General features: G+C 39.0%; 1 non-coding gene across 1 annotated transcript; it reads left to right on the forward strand.

Moving 5' to 3' along the window:
* The first annotated feature begins 5,539 nt into the window (after nt 1–5,539).
* Nucleotides 5,540–5,673, forward strand: LOC114010005 (small nucleolar RNA SNORA31). Its single transcript, XR_003551397.1, has one exon. It is a non-coding gene; the product is annotated as a small nucleolar RNA SNORA31 (small nucleolar RNA).
* Nucleotides 5,674–15,305: the final 9,632 nt, after the last annotated feature.

Raw genomic sequence — 15,305 nt, forward strand, 5'->3', positions numbered from 1 at the left:
ATTTATTTATTTTCTTCAGGAAAGAGAGAGCGAGACACCCTCAACAGAGTCTTACGCCATGATTCTGCCCCCCCCCCCCCACCCTCCACGCAGCCAGTATCCCAGGTGCACCCACCAACAGAGTCTTACGCCATGATTCGCCCCCCCCCCCCAAGCACTCCACGCAGCCAGTATCCCAGGTGCACCCAGCATGCCCAGTCTGTTAAGGCAGACCAAGGACAAAACCTAGAGCCTCCTCCTATGGTCTCCAGCATCACACCCTATAGCTTATGCTTCTGCAGTTAGTTTAATAAATTCTTAAAACTGGTAAAATTAAGGAAGCATTTTTAAAAACTTATTTATTTATTGAGAAAGAAGAGAAAGACAAACAAGTACCCTCAATAGAGTCTCATGACCCAATTCCCAGGCCACCACCCTCTAGCTTTCCTAGCCAGCTAGGATTGCAGGCACATGTGCATGTGCCAGGTGTGTACAGGTTGACCTTGGAATACAACCCTCATCTTCCAGATGGCTTCCAGCATCACAGAGCCTTGCACTACAGCTGTGCCACTGGCCAGGAAGGTATTTGAGATTCCTTCCAGCAGGCAACTACTCTTAAGATACTGTTCCGGAGAATTGGGTGATAAGTTTTCACTTTGCTATCTCATTTAATATTGCTGCATGAGGGACCAGCAGTTAGCGTAATGGCTATGTTACTGGACTCCCACATAGTCGACCACGGTTAGGATCCCAGACCCGGAGGTTTAAAACTCACGCCGGGCGCGTGTGCATGCGTGCCCAAGATCCCGAGAGGAGACTGGAGGAGAAGGGATTGAGGCGTGGCCATCCCCCCTGGGGGGTGATTTCTCGCTTTCTGTCTCTATGTCTCTCTCTGTCTGTCTGGTGAGCGGACGCGCCCTAGAGCAAAAAGAAAACCTCTCCAAAAAAAAAAAAATATTGCTGCATGAGCCCTCACTGACAAGAGTATTCCCAGGCACATTCCCAATAAAATCGTAAGGCCATTTTTGTACTAAAAAAATGTAATTTAGAAATTCTAATTAGTATCAATTTAATTTAACTCTGATCTTAATATTATATCATTGCTATTCTCATTATGAATCTGCTCTAACCAGATTCAATCAATTCCCAACAGTGAACCTATTCAAAAGCTCATGATGGCCTTGTTCAACTTGCAAATCAGATATTCTTACTTTCCTGACAATAACAAAGTCTGCTAAAAATGTCATAGTGTGAGTAAATTATTATCAATCATAGTGAAGACAAAAAAGTTAGTGAATTAAGAAATTTCAAAATCTAACTTTCATTTTTAGCCAGGATGGCGTAATAAGGACCAGACTTACCACTTGAGATAACTAAAAAAGAACATATAAAAAAGATGAAATAATCATCTTCAAACATCAGACAATAGGTAGTGCAAGATGGTAATATTTGAGAGAAAATAAATGTACAAATACATTTATTTTCCATGCACTGATTAGAGAAAGTGACCAGATTGCAACGCAGTAGAGGTAAACTCAAACAAACCCTGGAGCCTCCCTCATTTAAAGAGAAAGAGTATTCAAGAACAGCAAGGAGGCTCAATGTTATAAGGCAGAACATCAGAGAGGAGAGAGGTACATGGATAAGAGAGAGGAAGAGAGAGAAGAAAGAAGAGCTATTCAAAGATCTGCAGAGATTCTTCTGGGTCTTCTGTTGAATATTGATCACTGTAGGTACCTTAGGCAAGGTAAAGAATCACCAAAATGGAGCAGGGGCCATCATCCCTAGAGCTCATGCAGAGCCTGAAGTAGTCTGTGTTCTTGTAAGTTGGAACGAAAATGCCTTGTAATGCTCAGACAGAGAATTGGGAAGGAAGCTCAGGGGAGTATTACTTCAGTAGTGGGGAAAAACAGCCCTGTTTAAAGGCTGCTCTGGTCCTGCCTTGTTAGGCTTAAGAACAAGCCATAAAAGTCAAACTGTTTCCAAGAAACTTAACTGCATCCCAGAACAAAGACTTAAAAGTGTAAAAAATATCTGGCACACAACAAGGTAACATAGGCAGTATCCTCATTCTTTTTTTTCTTTTTTAAGATAGATTTTTGCTATAGTGTGTGTGCACTTGATGGAGAGACAGACCGCAAGAAATCACCCCACCCCCCCACCCCCAGGGAGGAAGGCCATGCCACAGTCCCCTCACCTCCATTCTCTTTTCAGAATTTTGGGCACACATGCACACTCGCTCAACATGTGTTTTAAGCCTCCAGGTCTAGGGGACTCAAACCACGATTGACTGTGCAGAGTCCAGTGACATAACCATTACTCCATCTGCTGGTCCTGCAATATCTTCATTCTAAACAGAAAGTAACAGCCATGTAAGGAAGCAGGAAAATAAGACCCATAATGAGGGGGAAAAATCGATGATAATAGGTACACAGAGGATAAAAGTTGTACTAAGTACAGTAAAACAGCTGTTATAATGATAGTCCATATGTTAAAGGGATGAAGGAAAGCATGGGCTAGCAGGGTTTGTTTGTTTGTTTATTTTCATAGAAATTAACATTTAAATTTCTTTAGAAAAGCCAAGGGCCTAGAATAGCCAAAATGACTTTGACAGAAAAACTATTTAATATTGCACCATTTGATTTCAAGGTTTATTGCAAAACTATAGTGGTATTGGTTTAAAGGTAGACAAATAGATCAATAGAATAGAATTGAAATAAACCCACTTATGTACATTAATTGATCTTTGGTAGAGATGCCAAGAAAATGGGAAAAGATTAATATTTTCAACAAATGGTGATAGACAAAAATGCAAAATAAAATAAATTTTGATCCATACCCTATGTCACTTATAAAAACTAGAAATTAATCATAGATTTAAACATGAGATAAAATTATATGAGGATCTTCATTTTGCAAAGAATCTTTAAATGGAGCACAAAAAAAACTACAGAAAAAATAAATTAGACTATATCAAATTTTAAAATTTTTTCTGAAAAAAATAATAAAATTTATAAAAATTCAAAGATGGGGCCAGCCCATGAATAGAAGTAAAGGCAGCTATTATAAATGCCACATAGCTGCTGCAGTTGTGAGTCCTGGACCCAGGGAGCTGAAAAACACACTCAAGTGCGTGTGTACATGTCCAAAACCCTACAAAATGAAAGAGATTGAAGAGAAGGGACTGTGGTGTAACCATTCCCTATGGGAGGTGCTTTCTCTTCCCTCTCTTTTTCTCTGTCTCTCTCTCTCTCCAGCAAACACTAATACCATCTGGCAAACTACCAAAAAAAAAAAAAAAGGAAAAAAGAAAAAGCAATCCAAAATTTGTGAGAAACATTTGAAAACATGTATCTAATATAAATAAGACTTTTATCTATTATATATAATAAACTACTAATCAGTAAGAGGATTTAAAAAAATACTTCATCAAAGAAGATACACGGATGGAAAATAAGCCCATGAAAAGCATCAGAGAAATGCAAATTAAAATTACAGTAAGATTCTAGAAATACCCACAGAAAATGCAAAAAAACAAAAAGACAGCTCGTACCAAGTGTTGGCAAGCGTGTGTAGCTACTGAAACTCTCACATACTTTTGGTGGGAATATAAACTGGTTAAATTACTTTGGAAAATATTTTGGCAATTTTTTAAGAGGTCAAATATGACTGTCATATAATCTAGTCATTCCATTCCAAGTTATTTACCCAAAAGAAAAAAAAGGCATATATCCACATAAATATTTGTATACAAATTATTTATTGGTAATAACCAAAAAGTAGAGACCACTCACATGCCCATTGGTAAGTAAATGGATAAAAGATAAGTGTGGTATACACATCAACTGACTGTTATCCTGAAGCATAAACGAAGACTATTACTACATGTAACAGGGACCAGCAGGTGGCATAATGGTTACATCGCTGGATTCCCATGCAGTCAACCACTTTTCAAGTCCTGAACTTGGTGGCTTAAAACACATGCTGGATGTGTGTGCGTGCATGCCCAAAATCCTGAGAAGAGAATGGAGGAGAAGGGACTATGACATGGCCATCCCATTGGAGGTGATTTCTCACATTCTGTCTCTCTGTCTCTGACTCTCTGGTGAGCACATGTGCCCTATAGCAAAAATCTCTCTCTCTCTTTAAAAAACAAAAAAGAAAACTGGGACCAGAAGGTGGCATAATGACTATGTCACTGAACTCCTGTGTAGTCAACTGCGGTTTGAGTCTCAGACCCAGTGTCTTAAACTCACCCTGGGCACATGTATGTGCGTGCCCAAGATCCCGAGAGGAGAATGGAGAAGGTACTGCAGTGTGGCCATCCCCCCGAGAGGTGATTTCTCGCTTTCTGTCTCTCTGCCTCTCTCTGTCTTTCTGGTGAGCACATGCGCCCTATAGCAAAAACCGCTCCAAAAAAAAATATATAGCAATATGGATGAATTTCAGATCATTATGATGGGTGAAGTTAGAAAAAAAAGTATATATGATTCCATTTATGCAAAATTCTAGAAAATACAAGCTTATATAGTGAGAAAGCAGATCAGTCATTGCCTTCAGAAAGAGTTGAAGAAAAGAAATGGATTACATAGGGGCATAAGAATTGTTGGGTTTGAGTAACATGGTCATTATGAAGTCTAAATTTATGCAGTTCATACTTAAGAACATTTCAGGAGAAATAAAAATATTAAAATTCAAAAATCAGCTCTAATTTTGAGACTATTTTATTTGAACTTGGCTATGTGACCTATTCTGAATTTCAATTTCCTTATCTGTAAGAGAGAAGGTTTGGATTAAAAGACTTCTGAAGTCTTCTCACATTTAGATGTCTACTTCTTTAATTTTGTCTATCTATGATCTCAAGGACAGTAGGTTACATAGATATTTGTTCACAAATATTTGCTACTTCTCCTCATAAGTCTTCCCTTTATGTTGCATTTATGTAGAAAGGTTGTGTTGTAACTTGAAATTTGGCATGGTTATCTGGATTTTTAAAAAATAATTATTTATCTAATTTTTTGAGAGGTTTTTGCTATAGGGCGCGTGCGCTCGCCTTATTTATCTAATTTTAATTATTCATTTATTTATTTTAATTCAACCAGAGAGAAACGCAGAGAGAAATAGAGGGAAAGTGAGAAACCAAGCCACCAGATCCAGGACTCAAACCATAGTCAGCCATGTGGGAATGTCCAGCACCTTAACTACCATACCACCTGCTGCCCCTATGTGGCTTACTTCAGTTCATAGAGTGTGATTGATAGTAAAATAATCATAAGCTTTAAGAATAGGTTCTTGGGACCAGCAGTTGTTGTAATGTTTGTGTTGCTGGACTCCCGTATAGTTGACTGTGGTTCGAGTCCTGGATCCAGCAACTTAAAACTCACAGTGGGTACGTGTGTACTTATACCCAAAATCCCAAGAAGAAAATGGAGGAGAAGGGATTGCAGTGTGGCCATCCCCCAGGGGGGTGATTTCTTGCTTTCTGTCTTTCTCTGTCTCTCCCACAGGTGTACACACCCTATAGCAAAAATCTTTATAAAAAGAAAAATAATAGGTTCTGCAGCATCCAGTGATAGACCTTGAACAGTCTGCTTCATCTGTTCTTAACAGTTTGCATTAGGATGTGAGAGAGAAAAACATTCCTGTGTTTTCTGGGTCTCTGTGGTGACCCAGATTGAACTGGTGAGTATGACTGAAAAAGCAAACAAAAGAGAAGAATATGGCTCTGCCCTGTTTGTTAACATCTTCCAAGTAATGAAGAAACACAAGATAAGACCTGAGTTCTCTTTGAGGGTGGGAACGAGAGCGAAGAAAGGGTAGAACATAGTGGCAGACCTGTTGTAATGTTCATGTGAACTAGAAAGGAATCTCTGGATGCACCTCTAAGATTTGAGGGATATCTTGTTACTGTGGTATAAGTTCAAAATGACTGACAAAGAAATTGATATTATAAATGATTCCAGGGGCCAGTAGGTGGTATAGTGGTTAAAGCACTGGACTCCCACATGGCTGACTGCAGTTTGAGTCCTAGACCTAGCAGCTCAAAAATTTTGCTGGGTGTGTGTGCATGCATGTCCAAAATCCCAAGAGGAGAATGAAGAAGGGATTGTGGTGTGGCCATGCCCCCTGGGGGGTGATTTCTCAATTTCTCTCTGTCTTTGTCTTTCTCTAGCAAGTGTACTCACTACTCTCTGGCAGAAACCTAAAAGAGAAAGGAAAGGAAAGGGGAAAGGGAGGGAAGGAATGTAGATAACTCCATAATATATAAATCTATAAAGAAACTTCTGCCACTTAGGTTATACTTGTTTCAAGGCTACTCAGAGAAACTACTATTGGCAGTGAAAAGGCAGTAATACATGTTATACAAATGTTAAACTATTTGGTAAAATTGTTACCTGTAGTAAGTTTGGAGTATCCATTCTTGGCAATAAATTTCTGCCATTAAGCAAAGACCTCGAAAAACAAAATACCGGTAAGAATGAGTCAGTACACGTGCCATTTCTTCAGACTATAAGCTCTGTGATACCAGATAGCACAAATACTTCACCTGAAAGGAAAGTGAGGAATCATAAAAAAAAAAAAAAAGAATTAAATAGTTTGTTTCCAAGCAGCATTTAAAGAGAATTTAGAAAGTCCATAAATTCCAGGATTTGTAGGATTCTGAAAATGGAACTGATTCTTTTTTCTTGCTAGTGAGTTATAAAATGGGGAGGATCTCTCAGCAACAAAGAATAATTAATACTTAGCCTCTAAACAGGACCAGATCAAATCAGTGATGTGACTATGAAACATTTTTTGGATTATCAGTGTTCTGGTGCCATTAGTAATATGCTTTTGCTCCAGAAGAAAAAAAAAATCAAAAACCTTTGCGTGCATTGTGCTCTCTGAGGTAACAGCCATGCTTAGAGTGCCTGACAGAGATGCTAAGTGTGTCATACAAATATAGTGGAAAATTGTTGGAAGAGCCTCCCTACATGAGAACGGTCCATCTCTGTATGTCCTCAAGCGAAGGCCTCTCCTGCAATATTCACTTGACTTCTAACATTTTCACAACCATTCTTATGCCAAGAGTATCTTATAATAATATGGTCAACCTGATGTAAAGTGGGTTCCTTAGAATACTTTGGGAAATGTTAATGTAGTAGACAAGAATTGGTCTGTGGTCATATTAGTTTAGAAAACAGTTTAACATTAAACAGTTTTACTTAGTATAGGACAACTCAAGAGTTTATTGTTTTGTTTTGCTTTTTAATTTTGTGAGAGGTACTTGTGCTCACCAGAGAGAGAAAGACAGGAAGAGGGAAAGTCAGAAAACAGTCCCCAAAGGCCAAGGCCATACTGCAACCCCTTCTCTGTCTCTCCTTTTGGAATTCTGGGCATGCGTGTGCACTTGTCTAATATGTTCTTCAATCCACTGGGTCTGGGACTTGAACCACAAAGGTGGTTCATGTAGGATCCTGTCGCCTTAACTACCATGTCGTCGCTGGCTCCAACTCAAAGACTTTTTAAATGCTGGTGGAATGGTGAATTTCCAAGGACAAAAAGGATATACAACATTTGCCAGATTTATTTGACCATAGAACATTGTTTTTCCCCCCACAGAGCATTGTGAAGATTTTACATATTCTACAGAAAACACATGCAATTTAATATTCCATGGAAAAACTCTTACAATACTGATTCTATATTAATATCTTTCCCCCCCTATAGGGCACACACATGCATTTGCTGGAGAGGGATGGGGGGGGGGGGCGTGGAGGGATGGGGGGATGGGGTGTGGAGGGATGAGAAATCACCCCTCACCCCGGGGAAATAGCCACACCCCAATCCCTTCTCCTCCACTCTCATCTCAGGATTTGGGGTCTGTACGCACACGTGCCCAGAGTGATTTTCAGGGCACAGGTCCAGAACTCAAAGTCGACCATGTGGGGTACCGTCACCTTAACCTCCACGCCTGATCTTTGATTTTATTCCTTTGGCCTGTGCATCTGTGACTCCTCTCATAGTACTAATAATGATTAGGAGCAAAGATAATAAATCTTAAGATTTTTGCTTCCTGTCTTTTTCTATGCATATTTATATGCCATTAGGACTACATAATCAATACATCCTCTGTTCTTCCATCGTGCCATGTTAATGACTCAATTACAGCACTTTTCTCCAACTGAGAAACTGCCTTTTGTCTTGCCCAGTACAGCAACACGTGGCCCTGGTTCAGTGGGAAGGAAGCCAGTGTCGTTGCTGGCCCGATGCCTGGCACACCAATCAAAAGCTGGGTATGAGCAGGGAGCCCTAGAGAGACTCCTAGTCACGGTGTTGAAGCATTGTTCGTCTTGCCTCTCCCAAAGCTTCCTGGATCTCCCTGTGCTTTGCAGTTTGCGTCACTTGTCCAGTACCTTCAGACTAATTTATTGCCGGTTGTTCGGTCATTATTCCCCTTATCTCCCCATTATTGACTCTTCTTACTCTTCTCCAACTACACTCTGTGCTTTTGAGTCTTCCAGTCTGCTCTGGCTGCTCCTTCCTCACTAATGCTATTTATCTCTGCATATGCAAGCCTGCTTGTCTTTTGAAGTCCAGTCCAAATTCTCCTTATCTTTGAGTCCTTAATTTTTGCCATGGGGCATGTACTTCCCAGAGAGAGACAGAAAGAAATAATGAGAGGGAAAGTGAGAAATCAGCCCCCAGGGGAAATAGGCACCACATAATTCCTTCTGTTCCATCCTCCTTCTGGGATTTTGGGCACATATGCACACATGTCCAATGTGATTTTCAAGTTGCTGGGTCCAGGCATCATACCACAGTTGGCCATGTGAAAGTCCAGAGCCTTAATCACTAGTTTATTTGATCTTTAGAATCACAGCATTTCACTTATATTCATTTTTGACATGAACCACATTCTTTCATATAATACAGTTATTTATATATACACATCTCTGTCCTATTAGTTTATGAGCTCTAGGAGGGTGAGTGGTATAATTTGTTTATCTTTGGATCTCCCCATGCACAAACTTTCTGCACAAAGAATATGTTCCAGAAGACAATAATGTATAAAAGACTGCTGATAAAAATAAAACTCATAAATCCTCATTTAAGATGGGTAATACAGCCAAACCCAAAATATAAAAACTTTAATGACCTTGAGGAAGGCAAAGATATGGGGAACAGAACACTTTCAGTTTGTTTTCAAAAATTCTTCTCACTTTTAGGGACCGGCAGTTAGAGTAATGGCTATGTTGCTGGACTCCCATGTGGTCGACTGCAGTTCGTGTCCTGGACCCGGTGGCTTAAATCTCACACCAGGCGCATGTGCGTGTGTGCCCAAGATCTTGAGAGGAGAATGGAGGAGAAGGGATTGCGGAGTGGCCATCCCCCCTGGGGGGTGATTTCTCGCTTTCTGTCTCTCTGTCTGTCTGGTGAGCGCACACGCCCTATAGCAAACAAACAAAAAAAATTATTCTCACTTTTCTAAAAAATTTCTTTTGTCATAGGGCTTGTGTGCTCACCAGAGAGGAGAGAGACAAAGATACAAAGAGAAAGAAAGTGAGAAATCACCTCCCAGGGAGGATGACCACACTGCAATAACCTTCTCCTCCAGTTCCTCCTGGGATTTGGGGAACACATGCACACGTGCGGGTGTGATTTTCAAGTTGCTGGTCCTAGGACTCAAACTGTTTTCTGCTATGTAGGAGTCCAATGCCTTAAGTGCCTTAACCACCATGTCACCTGCTGGTCTCTCTTCCCACAGTATTGAATGAAGCCAGTCTGATTCATTTATCTGAGTTCACTTGTTAATGATGAAAAGAAAGGTGTATAACATAGCTTATTTTATAAAATACTAGGAGGACACTTCAAAAATTCAACCTTAGGAGCTATTTAGTATGTAAATGGGGAAGAAAATATTTTGAGCAGTAGATGTGCCTGTGAAATGAAAAGATAATCCTCTTACTTATCATATGTATCTTGTATGAATAGTTAGTTATTCTACCATGACTACTGTCTCATTGAGACCCACAAGTATGGGGCTGCATACCTGTGTTTAATGGGTGAGATTTACTGGGCAAAGGGGTTGTTAATTGGTTCCAATCATCTAGGTATGTTACTGGGTAGAAAACAGAAACTAGGAGGAGAGTTAGATTTTTCACTTCTGTTGGCCTGGATTTAGAACAAAAATTTATCAAAAATGTCACATACTGGTATTTTTGACAGTACATGGTCTCTTGTTTAAATTTTTACAGCCTTAGAAGACATAATTAATCCAACATATACTCCCACACAATGCCTCAGTAACTACGAACTGTTTATTAGAGTTGGCATGTAAGGAAGCAATCAGAGTCATTCCTAGTCTAAACGATTACAAGATTATTCTAAGTGGTACATTTTAGTATGTGGTTTGATGGGTGAAGTTCAGCTGGAAATAAAAAGGGAGCGACATAGAGAAGATTCTCTTCTTTCTGTGGTTCCAAATGGATGTTGAAGACACTGAAAGCTCAGGAAAACAAGTTATAATATGCACCATGAGGCTTTCCAACTATCTGACACTCTGTATTCATTGGTTTTTGGGCACTGCCTAGATTTCTAAAAATTGTTGCATTTTGACTTTGCCTATGATATACCCATTTTCCATTTATTTATTTATTCATTTATTTTTGCCTTCCTAACTAAACCCTGATTTTGTTCTGTACTCCAAAGATCACACTTCCATGTGCTTCATGGGATTATCAGAGATTAACTCTTGAACTCTCCTGCTAAGTATGCAGAGTCCAATTTTTGTTAAGAGTAATAAGTACATATATGTATATGCATGTGAGCAATACTGGCACTGGTTACAGGTAGAAGAGGATGCCTGAGCGCTTTTAGAAAAGAACTTCTTGGACTCAGCAGGTGGTTAAGGTGCTGAATTTTCACATGGCCAACCATGGATCAAGTCCTGAACTTGAAACATCTTGAAATACTCTGCTCAGAAAGATGTTGAAAAACCACAACTTGAAAATCATGCCAGTACCTGTGCATGCATACCCAAAAATCCCAAGAGGAAAACGGAGGATAAGGGACTGCATTGTGGCCATACCCCATGCCTCCTTAACCCCCTGGGAGCTTACTTCTCACTTTCCCTCTCTCAGTATCTTCTTTTTCCAGTGAACACCATGGAAAACCTTTAAAAAAAAAAAAAAAAAAGGCTTTCTTGCTCTTTAAGAGGAATCCATGAAGAGGTAGTCCTCTTCTTCCTCGGAACATCATCATGCTTAAAAATGACTCCTGAAATGGCTATGGTCATCACATGACTCTAAGTGGCAATCATGTGAAAAGTGTATAATTAAAAGATGAAAGAAGCTGAAACTTGAAGGCATCATTGAATCTCTGATCGTAGAGTACCAAGGATCTGCCTTCTTCTATTCCCCTAGATCAAAGTCATTTTAAGTGGAAGAAGTTCTCTATTACTTGCTATCCATGGCATTTGAACTAAAATGACATTTTTGTTAAAAAAAAAAAAAACATACATTTTTAGCTCTTGCCTTTTTTCAGTTAGGCTATGAGGATTTATGAAATGCTTTGGATTCATGTTTGATCTGAATTAAAAGTAGAGTAAAACAATCTGTGTCCCCGCATCCCCATCCTCACCCTGCTCAGAAAGATGTTGAATGCCAACTTGGAAGCATTTGAGTTTGACTTCAATTAAGGAAGGTGTTATTTCTGCTCACACCTTCAAATCATGCTATGGCCATCCAGCACTTCACATAGAAAACATTCTGCTCACGACATATGACGTGCAGAGGAAAGAAGGCTGCTTAGGTGCCTGCTGGCTCAGTGAATACTCATGCAGGGATGGGAAGAGTTGGCTTTATTGAACAATGATCACCAGATACCAGAAAGTCACTTCTGTATTTGTTTTTCTTTCTCTTTTAGAAAGACATGTTTAGGAGGCAAGATGTTTTTTATTCTAAACTTTCTTTTTTGATGCTAATCACTTAATGACATTTTCCCCTTCTGGGCTGAGGTTCTTCGCATTTGATCTCTGTCTTCTTTTTGACTTAATTAATTGGACCAAATCCTTTTCCCATCTGCCCCATATTACCACTCATTTTCAGAGCAATCTCATGGAGGTGGAATAAGAACAAGAATGTGCCTCTTGGCCAGTGATCACATAGCAAGGAACTGGAAACTTGGTATCAGAAGGTACAGCTGGACTGAGACCACATCATGAATGTTTATAGGGCTCCAGAGGCTGTTCCACACTGCTTTTATCCTACAAACTCTGATCTGCCATAGCATAATGAAGTAGTCACATCTGAGCATGTTCGTGCATCCCAAAGTTAATCCCCTTACATACTATATCTAGTGTTTATGTTGACTTTTAACTGCTTTAAATTTAGCATTTTATTTACAATAATGAGTCACATCTTTGACCACTGAGTATCTTCCAGACACTATGCTACCTGCTTTGCAGATGACAAATTCTATTCATTCCACTCAACTATCTCATGAAGTAAGTATTCTATTTACTTAATGAGTGAAGAATCTGATCAAAGGAGAATAATTTGTCCAGAGTCCTACCATATAGAAGTGGCATAACCTAGATTTGATCTTATTCTTATATGCTTAAGTCAACTCTCTTAAGCACTAAACTTATATCTTTCTCTCTCTCTCTCTCGCTCGCTTGCGCTCTCTCTCTCTCTCTCTCTCTCTCTCCCCCTTTTTCTCTCTGGCATCCTCTTCCCAAATGTAAATGCCTGCAGGGTATATACCCAGCAATTAGCTCAGACCAAGTATATACACAAGTTCTCAGTAAACAGCTGTTGTTATTAGCATAGAATAATGTGAATAATATAGGCAAAAGCAATTTCATTGATCTAGAGGCAAGTTCTGATTCAATGAACCTCATTTATGAGGAAATTACCCTGAGTGTGGCATTTAGCTCAGTTACATAAGGTACATCCTTAGTAAAGCTAGATTTAAGATTCAGTGACTGCAATACTACTTAGTATTATCGGCTGACTCACTGATTGTGTTCTTGGCTGAAGGAAAGAACATGAATTGATCATTCAAAATCTGTCATGCTGCTGTAGTATTAAAAAAAATTCAGAAAAATCTTTGAGATGCTACTATTGGTAATCCAGTCACATCACTTTTGTTAGTGTATATGAATAATTAGAATTAAGGTTATTGCCAGACTATGGGGTATTCCTTCATAATGAGACTTGTGGTAACAAGAGCTGTGTCTAACTTCTCTCTATTTCCAAGAACTGATACAATGATTGACACATAGAGAATATTTGATAAATGCCCATTAAGTCGAATGAGAACTCTTTACACAGATGGAAAGAAAATGCATTTTAGTTCTCTTTCAGTGAAAAGGAACCATTAACTGAATCTGTGTTAGTTTGATTTTTAAGTTTAAATATTTATTTCTTCTATGAGAAAGAGAGAGAAACAGGTATCCCCGTAGGGTCCCCATGTCATGATTCACTCCCAGCCTTAGCCAGCCTTCATCATGGGCATGTGTGCACATACCCAGTATACACAGCGAGAGTATACATAGACCTTCCCCTGTGGGCCCAGTTGTATTACTGCTGCATCATCTAGCCTCATGAATCTCTATTTCAAAATGTATTTTATGATCCTGATATTAAGAGAAAACAGAAGTTGGACAGAGTGACAGGTGCTTAAATTTCACTTCTTTGTTAATAATTACATAATTTTGATAAAAGTACTATCCTTCTAATCTTCAGTTTTCTGTTTTGTGAAATAGAAAATAGTATCAATCTCATGGGGTTATAAATAAGGATATATTTATTATAACATGTATCTATTATATATTTTATATATTGCATATATGAAAAACACATTATATACTACACACATAAATATTTTCAAGCTATCCTTCAGAAAAGAGATTGATAACCAGAATATATAGGGAACACAAGCAGCTTGCCTGCAAAAATACCGAATAATATAATTTAAAAATGGATGAATGAGCTAAACAGACAGCTCTCAAAGGAAGGCATGTGAGTGGCCAAAATGCATATAAAAACATATTCAGCATCTCTTATCATAAGGGAAATGCAAATCAAAACCACAATGAGATATCACTTAATCCCAGTCAGAATGATCATTTAAGCAAAGAAGCACAAGTGCTGGTCAGGTTGTGGTGATAGGAGACTCTTCCAACACTGTCTAGTGGAAATGTAAATTAGTGTAGCCACTATGGAAAATAATATGGAGGTTCCTCAAAAATGTACTAGTAGGGACCAACAGTTAGTGTAATGGCTATGTTGCTGGACTCCCATGTAGTCAACCGTGGTTCGAGTCCCAGACCCGGTGGCTTAAACTCACGCTGGGCACACGTGCGGGCCTGCCCAAGATCCCGAGAGGAGAATAGAGGAGAAGGGATTGCGACATAGCCATCCCCTCTGGGGGGGTGATTTCTTACTTTCTATCTCGCTGTCTCTCTCTGTCCTTCTGGCGATCACATGCACCCAACAAGAAAAAACCTCTCCAAAAAAAAAGTGTACTAATAGAACTATATATGATCCAGTCCCCTGTTTATTTATCTAAAGGACAGAAAAACATTCAGTTGGAAAGATACATGCATATCCTTGTTTGCTACAAAATGGATTCCATGTCTTAGCAACTCATAATTCAGCAACCTAAGGGCTTAACAACTGGTGACTGGATTGAAAAAATGTGGCACATATACACAATGGAATACTACTGAGCCATAAAGACCAGCAAAACTGTCATTTGATACAAAGTGGATGAATATAGAAGATTTAAGGCTAAGTTAAATAAGCTGGACAGTGAAAGACAAACACTTTATGTCCCAACTCATTATATACCAAATATCTGAACTCTATGGCAGAAATTGAAAGATTTGAAGAATAATAGAGCAAGTGTAGATACAAGAGTCTGTATAAGAGGGGGGTGTGTAGTGGGAGATAGATAAGAGGGTCTCAGGAAAAAAAGCATTTAACATTGAAAGCAATGTATATGGTAATATACTTGATTTGATCATCACATACTGCATGCTTGCTTTGGAAAAACATATTGTATAACATAAAGATGTATAACAACTAAATGTAAATAAGAAATTATACAATTGGGAAAATATTATGTAGTAAGTCCTCCGTATTGGCAGGTTCTGTGGCTGTGAGATTTTCTGCATCTGCAGATGTGCAACCACAGATTGATTTTTTTTCATATCCAGATATGAAGAACCCATGGATACAGTGAGAAGGCTGTGAGGAATTTGAGCATCCTCAGATTTTGGTATCCACAGGGGTCCTGGAACCAATATTCCATGGATTCCAAGAATTATTACATATGAA

Source organism: Tupaia chinensis, unplaced genomic scaffold, assembly GCF_000334495.1.
Source record: "Tupaia chinensis unplaced genomic scaffold, TupChi_1.0 Scaffold000680_1, whole genome shotgun sequence".
NCBI lineage: Eukaryota > Metazoa > Chordata > Mammalia > Scandentia > Tupaiidae > Tupaia > Tupaia belangeri.